Source organism: Leptodactylus fuscus, chromosome 1 (assembly GCF_031893055.1).
Source record: "Leptodactylus fuscus isolate aLepFus1 chromosome 1, aLepFus1.hap2, whole genome shotgun sequence".
NCBI classification, from domain to species: domain Eukaryota; kingdom Metazoa; phylum Chordata; class Amphibia; order Anura; family Leptodactylidae; genus Leptodactylus; species Leptodactylus fuscus.
The window spans coordinates 187,480,964-187,495,719 of NC_134265.1; the positions used below are offsets into that span (position 1 = coordinate 187,480,964).

General features: G+C 45.5%; 1 protein-coding gene across 2 annotated transcripts in view; it reads right to left on the reverse strand.

Annotated features, from left to right (window-relative positions):
- The window catches only part of GNE (glucosamine (UDP-N-acetyl)-2-epimerase/N-acetylmannosamine kinase), a 39,823-nt gene that overhangs the window by 18,864 nt on the left and 6,203 nt on the right, over nt 1-14,756 (reverse strand). The window contains exon 1 of one of the 2 annotated variants that reach the window (XM_075280426.1): nt 5,011-5,129. The exons of the other annotated variant lie outside the window; for it this stretch is intronic. The gene's annotated coding sequence lies outside the window, so the exon portion shown is untranslated. Of the gene's footprint in view, nt 1-5,010; nt 5,130-14,756 lie in introns of those variants that run through there. 2 annotated transcript variants of the gene reach the window in all.

Consider the following 14,756-nt stretch of genomic DNA (forward strand, 5'->3'; position numbering starts at 1 on the left):
AATGTAAACAACTGATTTTCATAAAAATGGAGCTGCAATGTAGAGTAAGAAATTATATCTTAAAGGGATTCTATCATTACAATCGCATTTTTTAAGACTAACACGTAGGAATGGCCTTAAGAAAGGTTATTCTCCACGCCACCGTTCCGTAGATATTCCATTTTTCTTTGGTATGCAAATGAGTTTTCTCGGAGCACTGGGGGCGTCTCCAGTGGTGAGACAAAACTCTCCAGCGACGGCCTCTGTCTTCTTCTGGCACGCCTCTCCGTGATGTCTTCTTCCGATGGTTTCTTCTGGATTTAAATGTCACGCATGTGCAGTCGGCTCTGCCATGGAGCACAGCCGACTGTGCATGTCTGCAGCCATTTTCTTGTGGCCGCTTACATGAGCATACTGTGTATGAGTGTTCGATGAATGGATGTCATGTGACCTCCGCAGAGTTGTACAGAGCTGTCAACGGTCTACTGTGGGTCAAATCACCGCCAATTTGAATGTGGAACGGCAGAACCCCGTTTCCACCAGGACTGTACGCCGAGACCTGCACCGCATAGGATTCAACAGTCAACACCTGACCAGTGTCCCTTTGCTGATGCTGCAACTAAGCGCTCAAAGACTGGCATGGCCCCGCAACCATCGTCATTGGACCATGGAACAGTGGCAGCATGTGTTATGGTCTGATGAAACATGGTTCCAGTTGTAACAGAGCTGATGGGCGTGTAAGAGTGTGGCCTATGTCCCATGAAGCCATGGATCCTGCATGCCAATAGGGACGTGTCCAGGCGGGAGGTGGCTCCGTCATGGTCTGGGCTGTGTTCACATGGTCGCAATTGGGCCCCATTGTCTGGGTGCAGGAATCAATGATCGGTGCGCGATATGGGCAACTTATGGCAGACCATCTGCACCCCTTTCTGGTGTTGGGAGTTCCCTAATGGGGATGCTGTGTACCAACAGAACAATGCAACATGTCATCGCTTGTTGGTGGCACAGGATTGACTTAATGAACACACCAGTGACCTCATGACCCTCGACTGGCCTGCCCACTCACCCAACCTCAACCCCATAGAGCATATATGGGATGCTGTGGATACCAGCGTCTGCTCCATGGACCCAGGGCCAAACCCACTGGGCCTAATTGTGGGCTGCAGTGCAGACTGCGTGGATCAATATCCCTCCAGAACTCTTCTAACGCCTCGTGGTGTCCATGCCTCGTCTTCTTGCTGAAGTTATAAGGGCTTGTCTAGGGGCGACCCACTATTAACAGCGCATCTGGTACTTTCCCATGACTTTTGGCCACTCATTGTATTTCCCTTCTGTTAAGTCCACTTCTGGCTAATGAGTTCAGAAAGAGGTATTTTTCTCTGATAAGAAATTGTATAAGTTTTTAAAATTTGCCTGTACTATTTATTTGCGCAAATTCTGTTGAAAAGTTATGCCTAGTAACAGATGCTATTTAGGATAATGACTGTACCTCAGTCACCATTAGGTTACATTCACCTGCAGCAAACCTGTGCAATTGAAAATCTGTTCCATTCTTCTATAACGTGGAGTTCTACAACAGCAAATCAAATGATTAGGAAAGTCAAAGAAATTACTGCAACAAGTGGTAGAATTCAGTCACATACAACAGGCATATGGCCAATTCTTTTTGGACAGTGTAAAGGGTCAAGGTCTAAGTGGGTTGCTCATCATTTAAAAATATTTCCATTCTTGTGAAAGATACATATTGACAAGTAAAATGTCAATAGCCATCATAAGGTCACTAAATCATTTGATACGTTTTACGTTCTAGCACAAATGAGAACATTTCTGTGTACTATTGATCTCTGTACCCAGTCTTTCTACAGTGTATTTTCAATAGTTTGCTCTGTTTCATTACTTTTACCCTTCAACACTAACCATGAAAATCTGACTTTAATCAGGATCACATATAAGTTATACTACCATGTGCACAACTGGGGCCATTGACTGGCTGCAGCAGTAATGCATTGTCGAGGTGATAGCCCCAATGCAGTAAAGTAAACTAACATTTGCAGCAGAGACCAGAGTGGCATTACATTTATCTTATGGCATCCATTCCCTGGCCACTGATGCTGTCAGTGCTCTATAATTGAAAGCACTGACTAATTTAAGCTGAATTTAATTACTGGCAGTGCAGTTTTGCTGTTACCGGATAAGTATGAATTAGAAGGCTTGGGACTGGAGACGACTATTGGTGCATCCGGGTACACCTCTAGTCAGCACACTTATGGTAGACATCTGATCTTGGCATCAAAACTGTGACGTTTAAACCCCTTCTGACATCTGTCCTAATAGTACAGCAGATGTCAAAACTTTAAAAAGGACCTTCACAATCTCCACCAACTCCAGTTCTTAGCATCTGTTAATATCTCCACTCCACTGTTTCCAGCACAGTTGGAATTTTTTTCTCTAGCCCCCAATGTTCCCGAACAATCTATGCAGTTAGTTTTGGTACCTAATATGCTGCTTAGGTTCTGTACTGTCAGGTGGGCAATGTCAGGCAGCAGCAGGCAAAGTGGCATGATTCAATGCTCCAAGGGGACAGTTTGAGACCTCACAACTACACTTCCTTACCTGCTACTGCCTTACATGGAACAATGCTGCAACGTCTATACTCGCTGCTATAGTTTGTATGCCAAGTGAGCAGTGCGGCTTGCAGCATGTAAACATTGCTGAGAACTGGTACAGATGATCTGTGGGAATCCTGGAAGTCAATATTAGAAACTGGATAGCGTGTTTAAAACTGCCGTCTCATACGACAGACTTAAAGAGGACCTTTCACCACTTTTGGGCACATGCAGTGTTATATACTGCTGGAAAGCTGACAGTGCGCTGAGTTCAGCGCACTGTCGGCTTTCCCGATCTGTGCCCGGTGTAAAGAGCTTACGATGCCGGTACCGTAGTGCTCTATGGTCAGAAGGGCGTTTCTGACCATTAGCCAGAGACGTCCTTCTGCCTCGTGGCGCCTATCGCGCTGTGCTGTGGAGCGAGGACGAACTCCCCACTCCCGCTCCTGATAATGCTTGACTATGGACGAGCGGTGTGAGCAGAGGGAGGGGGCGTTCCTCCCCGCTCCACAGTACAGCGCGATAGGCGCCGCGAGGCAGAAGGACGTCTCTGGCTAATGGTCAGAAACGCCCTTCTGACCATAGAGCACTACGGTACCGGCACCGTAAGCTCTTTACACCGGGCACAGATCGGGAAAGCCGACAGTGCGCTGAACTCAGCGCACTGTCGGCTTTCTGGCAGTATATAACACTGCATGTGCCCAAAAGTGGTGAAAGGTCCTCTTTAATAAAGGGCCTGATGGGCACAAGGTATGCAGATTTATCAAGAGCTGGCTTAGATTTCCTCTATAAGGGTGCATTCAGACTACGTAACGCCGGGCGTGTATGAGAGCCGTACACGCCGGCATTACGGCAGACTGCCGAACACTTCCCATTCACTTCAATGGGAGCGCTCGTAAACGCCGCTGTTACGAGCGCTCCCATTGAAGTGAATGGGAAGTGTTCGGCAGTCTGCCGTAATGCCGGCGTGTACGGCTCTCATACACGCCCGGCGTTACGTAGTCTGAATGCACCCTTACTCAGATAACTTGTGAGCAAGGTACAGAATGGAGGATGTGTCACATCTCTGGTGCATGACAGGGCCTTACACAAAGATGCGCGTCGATGAATTCCACGTGCCATTTTACCACGGAAGTCAAAATCTCTCCCAGTGTAGAGAGGAAAGAATTAATCAAAACTGTTGCACCACAAAATTGACGATTGTGACTATTTAACATCATGTGCGATTAAAATAGTCACAAGTGGCATTTCTTGACCGACCTCATCCAAAAGATGGTGTGGTCGGGGAGAGGCATGGCCAACATCCACAACATATTCATTATTAGTTATGACACAAAGCTGGAGCTGCTGTATATTTGTGCCTAGGAACAAGGGAGTCTGGAAGATCCTTCCAATTCATGATGAGGTTCAGCATCATCATAAATTAAGTACTCCCAGCGCTGGCATGAGGGACGTCAATACTGGCGTAAATTACACAGATATTGATGAAGTGTTTACCTGTTTATAGATGCATAGTCCACAATAAAAGAAGTTATTGACTACTGAGGAAAGTGACATCAGACTAGCCTGAAAAATGGTTTTAAAGGAGAAGACATCACTGTGAGAAGGTTACAGAGAAGTGGTTTTGCTAGTGGAACTAGTTTTCTCCTGTAGATAACCTTTATGCCACACAAAGGTACCTTGTCGGTGACCTGTAACAGTGGCGCAGGACCCTGGGAGGAGATTTTTTTCTTTCAGATAAGGACAGGGGTTATGTTCCCACGTAACCTCAGACCTCATAGATCTACCCCACAAAACATATCCATGTAATAAATGTTTGTGCAGTAGGGTCACGACTAGAGACAATCGCAAAGTCATATCCATGATCCTAATTCACTGCAGTGGTGAGTAGTGTGGACTGAAAGCCACGTGTGGGCAGAAAATGTCTAATGGGCATGCTGGGCACAAACTGCGCTCAGTCCCATACACTGATGTACGGTACTGTAGAGAAAGCTGCCATTATACCTGACAGAAGGAATGCCAGTCTTTATATTGGCCTAACCTCCCTCTGCCACCCAACAAGAATGACTAGACTACCACATAGCAGATGGCACACCCTGCTATACAAGTCCTAAAGACATGGCACTTTTTAACCTACGCTCTTGTATTACCTGAGGGAAAAGGAGAATGAGGTTTTGTTAGGTTTCTATTCCGAGCCATTATGTTAGGTTTTTATTCATAGCCACTCTCTGAATTTACTACAATGAGTCGAGCTGTAAACACATTACAAAGAAGACAATGTAAAACATCAATGCAGGGCATAAGCAGTACAGTGCGGGGAGGGCTGACCGTAAATAAACAGAAGTATACCGGCAGACGACTCCCCCCTCCCCAGTGGTTCTGCCACACGTACACATCACAGCCGGGTCTCCTCACTGTTAGTTACCTGGGGGTGTTAAGCAGCCGGTCAACACACACCACACTGATAAAGCGCGGTCACGAAGCAGGCTGCGTCAAAGAAACGGGATCGAGACTCTGCGGAACGACGCGAACTGGGGGGGGGGGGGAATGCAAGGGGAAGTGGGCGGAGTATCCACTCACAACGCTAGATGACTCCATCAACGTAAAGGGCGGAGCCATGAGCTTCTCCGGGAAGGCGTGGTTACTAGAGGCCTAGTCTGGTGAAGAGAGCGCGCCCGTGGGCGTGGTTACAACGTGTCAGGATGGCAGGAATGTGCCGCGTGTTCTGTGCTTCGCCTCAGATACCAGGCTGCCCTGCGCTCATATGTACGCCTGCATTACCTCTGCTCTACAGTCACCTTGGGTGGCATCAGCTTTAACCCTTTCATTGTTGCGATGTATTCCCTTATGAAATCCCCCAGACTGGCAGATGAGAACAAGGTCATCCGTGGGATCTCTCATCTGCAAGATGGCAGCCTGAAGTGTCAGACAATAAATATCTTCTGTCTGTGCAGGCTTCCCCAACAAATCATGCTGGGGAAAGGAAGGCTTGTGCATGGTGAACTGTATCACATCGGATCTTTTGTTCTCCTCTGCTGATGTTATATGGGGACCTTAAAGGGATCCTATCACTCACACACAACTTTTCCTAGGTACCACGTCGGAATAAGAAAGGCTATTCGTCTCCTACCTTTGGTTGTCTTCTCTGCGCCACCGTTCGCCTACTATCCCGGATTTTCTCGTTATGAAAATTAGCTTTTTTACAGCAGTGGGGGCGGGACCCAGTGCTCAAACAGCACTGGGGGCGTCCGCAATGCTGTGAGAGAACTCTCCAGCGCCACTTCCATCTTCGTCAGCAGCGTCATCTTCAGCCTCTTTTTCTGGCGGTGGCTTGTAACTTCTAGGCCTTGGACAGAGCAGACTGAGCATGCCCACAGGCCACGAGAAAATGGCCGCTTACAATACTGTACAAGCGCTCTGAGCACCCCCGCATCATACATGTCCACTGCCCCTTTCATGCTTGTGCACCGTCCACCCTTGTATGCTCAGTTCTCCAGAGAACTATACAAGTGTACTGCACAGGTGCTGTACACTCATATAGAAGAAAATGGCCGCTCAGGCATGCGCAGTCGGCTCTGCCTGAAATCGCAGTGGCAGAGCCGATTGCGCCTGCCCAAGATTTTAAATAGGTACTGTGCGGCGTCAGAGGCCTGTGCAAGCCACAAGTTCCGGAGGAGGGGACAAAGTACAAGCATGAAAGGGGCGGTGGACATTTATGATGCGTGGAGTGCTCGAAGCGCTGGCGGAATGCTCTCCGTGCTCTGTAATCCTCATTAGAAACCGAATTTTGAAGAAAAGGTGGGGAGAATCAAAGAAGTAAAGGTAGGAGTAGAATAGCCTTTTTAAAGGGATTCTACCATTAAAAAACTTTTTTTTCTAGGTAACATGTCGGAATAGCCTTCAGAAAGGCTATTCGTCTCCTACCTTTGGAAGTGATCTCCACCGCGCCGTTCGTTCAAAATACCAGTTTGTAACGGTATGCTAATTAGTTCTCTCGCAGCGATGGGGGCGTCCCCCAGCGCAGGAGATGCTATGGGGGAGTCCCCATTGCTGCTCGAAAACCGACTCCAGCACCGAACGTACTGTGCATGCGCGAAATTGCGGTGTCGGCACTATGTCCACGGGCATGCGCAGTACGTTCGGCGAAGTTCGCCGAACAGAGCGTACTGCGCAGGTGTCCGACGTCAAGCCGAAGAAGGAAGGGGCGGATGCAGAAGAAGACAGAGGCGGCGCTGGAGTCTGTTTTCGAGCAGCAATGGGGACGCCCCCATCGCATCTCCTGCGCTGGGGGACGCCCCCATCGCATCTCCTGCGCTGGGGGACGCCCCCATCGCTGCGAGAGAACTAATTAGCATACCGGTACAAACCGGTATTTTGAACAAATGGCGCGGCGGACATCACTTCCAAAGGTAGGAGACGAATAGCCTTACTAAAGGCTATTCCAACGTGTTACCTAGAAAAAAAAGTTTTTTGTAATGGTAGAATCCCTTTAAAGGGTATTCTAACGTGCCTTCAGTTGAAAATGAGTTCTTCAAGTGATAGACTCACCACCTCCACTAATTCCAGTTCTTTGCATCAGTTAATAGGGGCTACTCCACTGGTTCTAGTACAGTTGTAATTTCTCCCTAGCCCCCCACCATTCCCAGCAACAAGCACATTTAGTTTTGGTGCCTGATGTGTTATTAAAAGCATAACTAAACTTTCAGACAACTTTTGATTTATACCAACATTTTGTCATAAATTTTGCAATATAACATTAAAGGGATTCTACCACTAAAACACTTTTTTTTCTAGTTACCACGTCGGAATAGCCTTTAAAAAGGCTATTTGTCTCTTACCTGTGGAAGTGCTCTCCGCCGCGCCGTTCGTTCAAAATACCGGTTTGTACCGGTATGCTAATTAGTTCTCTCGCAGCGATGGGGGCGTCCCCATCGCAGGAGCAGCGATGGGGGCGTCCCCATTGCAGCTCGAAAACCGACCGCAGCGCCGCCTCTCTGGTCTTCGGTGTCCTCCCCTTGCTTCTTCAGCGTACTGTCGGATGCCTGCGCAGTACGCTCTGTTCGGCGAAGATTGCCGAACGTACTGCGCATGCGCAAAATTGCGGTCCCAGCCATAGTGCGGGCACCGCACTTTCGCGCATGCGCAGTACGTTCGGCAAGCTTCGCCGAACAGAGAGCATACTGCGCAGGCGTCCGACAGACGCTGAAGAGGCAAGGGGAGGATACAGAAGACCATAGAGGCGGCGCTGCGGTCGGTTTTCGAGCTGCAATGGGGACGCCCCCATCGCTGCTCCTGCGATGGGGACGCCCCCATCGCTGCGAGAGAACTAATTAGCATACCGGTACAAACCAGTATTTTGAACGAACGGCGCGGCGGAGAGCACTTCCACAGGTAAGAGACGAATAGCCTTTTTAAAGGCTATTCCGACGTGGTAACTAGAAAAAAAAGTGTTTTAGTGGTAGAATCCCTTTAACACATTTTGGATCCTTTCTGTGAAATCCTGCATTTTACACTCTTCTACCTAGCTTCTGTATTGAGAGCTGTTTCTGCCTCTCACTCAGTGTTACTTTGTTGGAGGACTTGTTCCGCAACCTGGCCATGCTTTTTGGCTGCAGCCCGCTACATGGGGCCTTAGCCTAAGGCTGAAGCCAAACATTGCGGAAACACAGTTTTTTTTTGTGGCAGATTATGTTGTGGTTTTTTTGAGCCATAGTAAGGAGTAGATTGAGCAGAAAGAGAAGTATAACAACTTCCTAGATATTTCCCATTCCTTTTGTAGACATTTTTGGCTCAAAAAAAAAAAAAACACAGAAAAATCTGCAACAAAAAAAGCTGCGTTTCCACAACATGGGCCCGAGCCTAAAACAAGCGGGAATAAAACACAAATAAACAAAAGAAATTGTAAAAAGGCAATCAAAACACTAAGCAACACTGACACCAGTCTATCTAAAATCTATATTTCAGTCATAATTTACACCAGAATACTGAGATAGATTGTAAACTCTTGCGAGCAGGGCCCTCAGTCCCATTGTGTGAAATGACGTTCTTTGTTATGTGTCTGTCTGTATTTGAACCCTACAAATTGTACAGCGCTGCGGAATATGTTGGGCTATATAAATAAAATTTATTATTATTACTGAGATAAATGATGATACATCTCATGGGGCCGCTGAGGCGCTAGGGTTTCTGCTCGATAGGGTCTGCTTGGGGACCCTCTGAACGGAAACCTAATCTGCATAAAAAAGCAGTTACCTTAGGAAACCTGTAGACTATAATGGGGTCCGTGTGATTTCCGCCGGAAAAGGGCAAAAAATGCGGAGAGGGGAATGCAATCTCCGTACGGAGTACAAGCGCAGATGTGAACCGAGCCTAAGGCCTCATGTAGTGCTGCAGAAAAGACAGGGCGGAAACGCATCATGTTTTTTATCTGCAGGGCTTATCACAGAAAGTCTGATGAGTTTTTCTCTGCAGATTATCTATCCCTATTATACATGAACAGAAAACAACATGCTACGATTTACAAAAATGCAAAGTGTTTTGAAATCGCAGCATTTCTGCTACAGATATTTGTTATGTATGGATGGGATTAGCTAAAATCAGGGGGGGACATGATACTGGGGGCAGAGATGGTGGGGGAGGGGACATGAAACTGAGGGCAGAGATGGAGGGGGGGAACATGAAACGGGCAGAGATAGAGGGGGCATCAAACTGTGGGCAGAGAGGGAGGGAGGGACATGAAACTCGGGCAGAGATGGAGGGAGGGCATCAAACTGAGGGCAGAGATGGAGGGGGGACATGAAACTGGGGGAAAATGGAAGGGGGACTTGAAACTATGGGCAGAGATGGGGGGGACATAAAACTGGGGGTAGAGATGTAGGGGGCATGAAACTGGGGGTAGAGATGGAGGGGGGGACATGAAACTGGGCAGAGATGGAGGGGGGCATGAAACTGGGGGTAGAGATGGAGGGGGTACATGAAACTGTGGGCAGAGATGGAGGGGGGCATGAAACTGGGGGTAGAGATGGAGGAGGTACATGAAACTGTGGGCAGAGATGGAGGGGGGCATGAAACTGGGGGTAGAGATGGAGGAGGTACATGAAACTGGGCAGAGATGGAGGGGGACATGAAACTGGAGCAGATGGAGGGAGGATATGAAACTGGGGGAGAGATGGAGGGGGGATATATAATTTACGAGTGACTGTAGGAGGATTAAACTGTGTGGGGGCACATGAAACACGAATGAGACTGGGAGGAGTCAACATAAAAGTGTGCGGAGCTAAATTTGCCACGGCGTGCTCCGCGTGCTGCACATTTTGTCCGTCTTTCTGTTCTTTGTGTAGGTCGCACCCTTTTTTTTGACGTGGGCAAGCCAATGTGCTGGGCATGCCACTTTTTTATAACATCACTAGCACATAAAGTGCCCACATCATGTATAAAATGACAGGAAGCTTATTGGTCACCTCCTAGAACCTTCCATGATTCCAGGAAGTGACTTCTTTATTCGGGATCCTCCAGACTAGTTGATAAGTATGTACAAAGGTTATTCTGATATTGACAGAATTTCAGTGTCAACTCTTGGTGAACCCCTACACAGTTTGTCTTTTTGTAGGTTTCACTCTTGCCTTTGGCTTACAGATACTTATGCTAAATAATGACTAGCTTATGTTTGGAAACATACATGCAGTATTTTTGTGTAATCTTCAAGAAAAATGTATTCAAAATGAAGGAAAAGTCATCCGTATGAAACCACTTCTGTCTTTGGCTCAAAAAACTCACAAAATTACTACATTTACAAAAACCATTGAGGGATATATATGAAGACTGGCATATACTATTGATATGGTCTTTATGTAAAGTATGATGATAAGGCATACACCTCGTCATGCGTTTGTCACATGTTCCTCTGGCAGAACCTGTGCCTAGACTAATCTATAGCAGCGTGAATCATTTATGACTGAATACTGTTGTAAATGATGAAAATCTGGTAGGGCTACTGACCTACTGACCCCACCCACAGCACGCCCTCGCTATGCTTCCTTTTCTGAAAGTGACAAGGGTGACATCTGAGCACTATTCTAATAGAAGCTAAGCTGCGTTTTCTTTCCTATCAGATTTGAAAATAAGCAGGACACATTACATGAATGCAATTATACTACTTAGTGCCATAATTACACTTAATTAAAATAGTTCTTTATCCAACACCTTCTTAATTGATCATAATATACATATTACTTTAAAGAATGCTACATAATTCATGAGTAAGGAAATACTGTATGAGTATGTGAATAGGTTACAGGGCAATACTATACTTACATAGCTCTTTACTATTAATCTGTTCCTGACTCGGCCAACTTTATTTTTTTTTCTCTTTTGTTTAATCAACCATGACCATATGAAAGTTTATTTTTTGTGGTACGAGTTGTATTTATAATGCCACCATGTAATGATTCATATAATGTATTTAATTAATTAATCTTACTTTATTCTGTACTGTTTTAAACCGGAGCCCCACCTAACATTAATGTTGAGGCAAAAACTAAGGCGTTTTACAGTTACTGCAAAGTGGATGTGATTCTGGTTAATCCCATCCACACACTGCAGAAAACAATCTGCAGCCTTGCAGCACTGGGGTCTTGGTGTTCAAATTCCGCCAAGGGCAAAAAACCATCTGCAAGGAGTTTGTATGTTCTCCCCGTGTTTGCGTGGATTTCCATCCCATATTCCAAAGACATACTGATAGGGAGAAAAGCACATTGTGAACTCTATGTGGGGCTCACAATCTACAATAAAAGAAAAAGAAATGCTGTGATTTCTAAAACCGTAGCATTTTTGGAAATTGCAGCATGCTAATGATGCCTACGGAAACGTTAGCCGTTTCCCTAAAGGAGAAAGTTGGAATCTCTGCAGACTTTCTGTGAAAAGCACTACAGTACGGTAAAAACCATGATGTATTTCAGCCACTGTTTTTCCCACAGTGCTTTTTGGCTGCGGCCTGGTACGTGGGACTTTAGACTCCTGTGGGGCCCTGGCCTAAAAAAAACTATTCTTCTCCTGCCTTTGTTATTTTGATCTGCGCTGCTATTTCTGAGAAATTTCTTATTTCTTTCTTTTGTAAATGAGTCTTCAGAAAGCACAGGGGGTGTTCCACCTGTGCTAAAAAAGCACAGGGGTGTCGCTTGTGCCCCCCCGAAGACTCTCCAGCGACACCTCTGTCTTGTTCCACTGCCGTGTCATCATATGCGTCATCAGCTGGCAGAGCCGACTGCACATGTCAGTTTGGCCATTTTCCTGTAACTGAACCAACGCTCATGTAAGAGGCCACGGTAAAATGGCCGAACGGACATGCGCAGTCGGCTCTGCCAGTTGATGACTTGTGTGAGGACGCGACGGAGAGGCATCGGCGGAACAATTCAAGAGGCGTTACTGGAGAGTCTTCAGGGAGCACAGGGCTGTGATTTCTGAAGACTCATTGCATAAAGAGAAAATAAGAAATTTCTCAGGAACGGCGGCGCGGATCAGAATAACAAAGGTAGGAGAAGAATAGCCTTTATAAAGGCTACTCCAATGTGGTCTTTGTAAAAAAAAAAAAAAAAAAGGATTCTAATGATAGAATCCCTTTAAAGAGGACCTTTCATGTCTTTGGTCACATGTGGTTTCATATACTGTTAGAAAGCGGTTTCTGACAGTCTGTGAGGAACGCCCCTCCTGACAGTAGAGTCCATAGCACTGTACTGTTAGAAGGGGTGTTCCTTACTGCCCAGCGATGAGCGTTGAGCAGTGAGGAATGCTCCTTCCCCCTCCTGACAGTATTCGTTCATAGACTAGTACTGGGGGGGGGGGGGGGGAGGGACATGAAAGGTCCTCTTTAAACAAATTAGATTTTTTTGTTGTCATATTCTAACATCAATAACCTTTTTAGATTTCCATCTACAGAACTGTGTTTTAAGTTATTTTTTGATGGTGAGTTGTTTTTATTGGTACAATTTTGCTGTACATAGAACTTTTTATAAATTTTTTGGGAAGGCAAAAAAAAACAACAGTTCTGACATTGTTCCCTCCCCATTGGACAGTGTTCACGTTTTCAGATACTGTAAAATCAATTAAGTTTACCATTTTTAACATGTTAACCTGGAAAAGGGGTTGATTTAAAGTTGTTTAATGTTTTTGTCTTTTCTTCGTATATGTGAAAACTTTCACTTTTATTTTTAGGACCTTGAGGACTAGAACATGTGATCACTTCTGTACAGTCTAAATATTAAACTCTGTCTGTGGCAGAGTGCAATAGGTGTATCATGATGGAAGCCTGGGGGTCTCACAACTGCTCAGCACCCCATGATTGCATTGCAGAGGGTGGGGGATAGGGGGACAGAGGGAGGGCCCCCATTTTTTGTAACTGTTCAGCCAATTCTGATGCAAGAAGCTGTTAGTGGGTATCAGTTCCTGAGCCTGCTCTGTACGCCTCTCCCAACATTATGATGTACAGTTGCGTCAATGTAATTATGGTAAATTACCCATTTTGTTTGTGTGTGTATAGTACAAAAAACTCCTGGGGTTTTAAATAGAGTCATGTAATTCTGACAGCTATACACCTAGTAGTGCCGATGAGCGCACCTCTAAGGCTCTTCATCCAGCACTTGCATCTTTTTTAATAAATCCAGGGATTAAACTAGTGCAAACATTTAATCTCCACTTTCTCTTACAATAAGAGCCCAACCTTAAAGCCCCTGCCAAAAACTGGAATTATCTCCCTAACAGGATGTTCAGCTACATTTTCATTTCATAGCAAATACACAAATCACGTCACACTATTTGGTTAACAGCTAAACATTCTGGCTTTGTGAAACACATTTCACAATAATAAAAGTATATTACCGTATATACTCGAGTATAAGCCGACCTGAATATCAGCCGACCCCTATAATTTTACCACAAAAACTGGGAAAACTTATTGACTCGAGTAGAAAGCCCGGGGGGGGGGGGGGGGGGGTATGGGGAATGCAGCAGCTACTGGAAAATTTCAAAAATTCAAATGGTTTTTGGGTGCAGTAGTTGCTGGGGAAGGGGAGGGGGTGTTTTGGTTGTCTGTCTGCCCCTTCCCCGAGCTTGAGGACTGGGTTTTTTTTTCTCCCCCATTTGGAATTCAGCCTGGCTGAATATAGGGTATCTGCAGTGCTCCTATTAACCCCTTCCCAACGGAACAGGAGCACTGCAGATACCCTATATTCAGTAGACCGGGCACTTTCACACACAGGGTCACCTAATGTGTATGTGTTTCACAGTAATGAGTGATTTAGACGTTTTATTTATTTTATTTTTTATTATATTTTTTTTAAAGCTTCTTTTTTTCCCCACTAATTTATGGGAGATTCTATACAGTACTATTGCGGCTGGTCATAGACCACCCCATCGAGTGTAAGCCGAGGGGGGGCTTTTTCAGCACAAATACTGTGCTTAAAATTCAACTTATACTCAAGTATATACGTTATATGTTACTTAATTTTTCCAGATCAAGTAGAGGGAACAAAATTAAAAAATTACACAATGTTGTGGAAAATTTATGGAATCCTCAACATAAAAATCCCATTTAGTACTTGGCCTGAATTCTTTGAGACATGGCGTAATAATAAACAATATTCTATGTCAAACTATTTCCAATTTTGTTCAAGATGGGTTTACAGATCAGTTTTGCAGGATGGAGCCTTGTCATGGATCAAAATTTGACATTTTCTCACCATAAATTTTCAATCTGATAGAGATCCAGTTTCATGTCCATATCTTTGAGTTGATATGCGTTCCCTGAAAAAGTGTTAACTGATGCCGTGTAAAGCTAGTTTCACACCATAGTCTATGGGGTCCACGGATGCTTTTTTTAAGCGGACCCCCGAACGGAAACCTGGGCCAACTCATAGAATCTCATGGCTTTCAGTACCACTGTTATGCCGATGACACCCAAATCTACATCTCTGGACCAGACATTACCTCCCTGCTGGCCAGAATTCCAGATTGTTTAGCGTCCGTAGCCTCCTTCCTCTCCTCCCGCTTTCTCAAACTCAACATGGAGAAAACAGAGTTTATCATCTTCAGGCCATAATGTATGGCCCCTCCACCTGACCCATCTATCAAAGTTAATGGAACCACAATTACCCCTGTCCCACAGGCCTAATGCCTTGG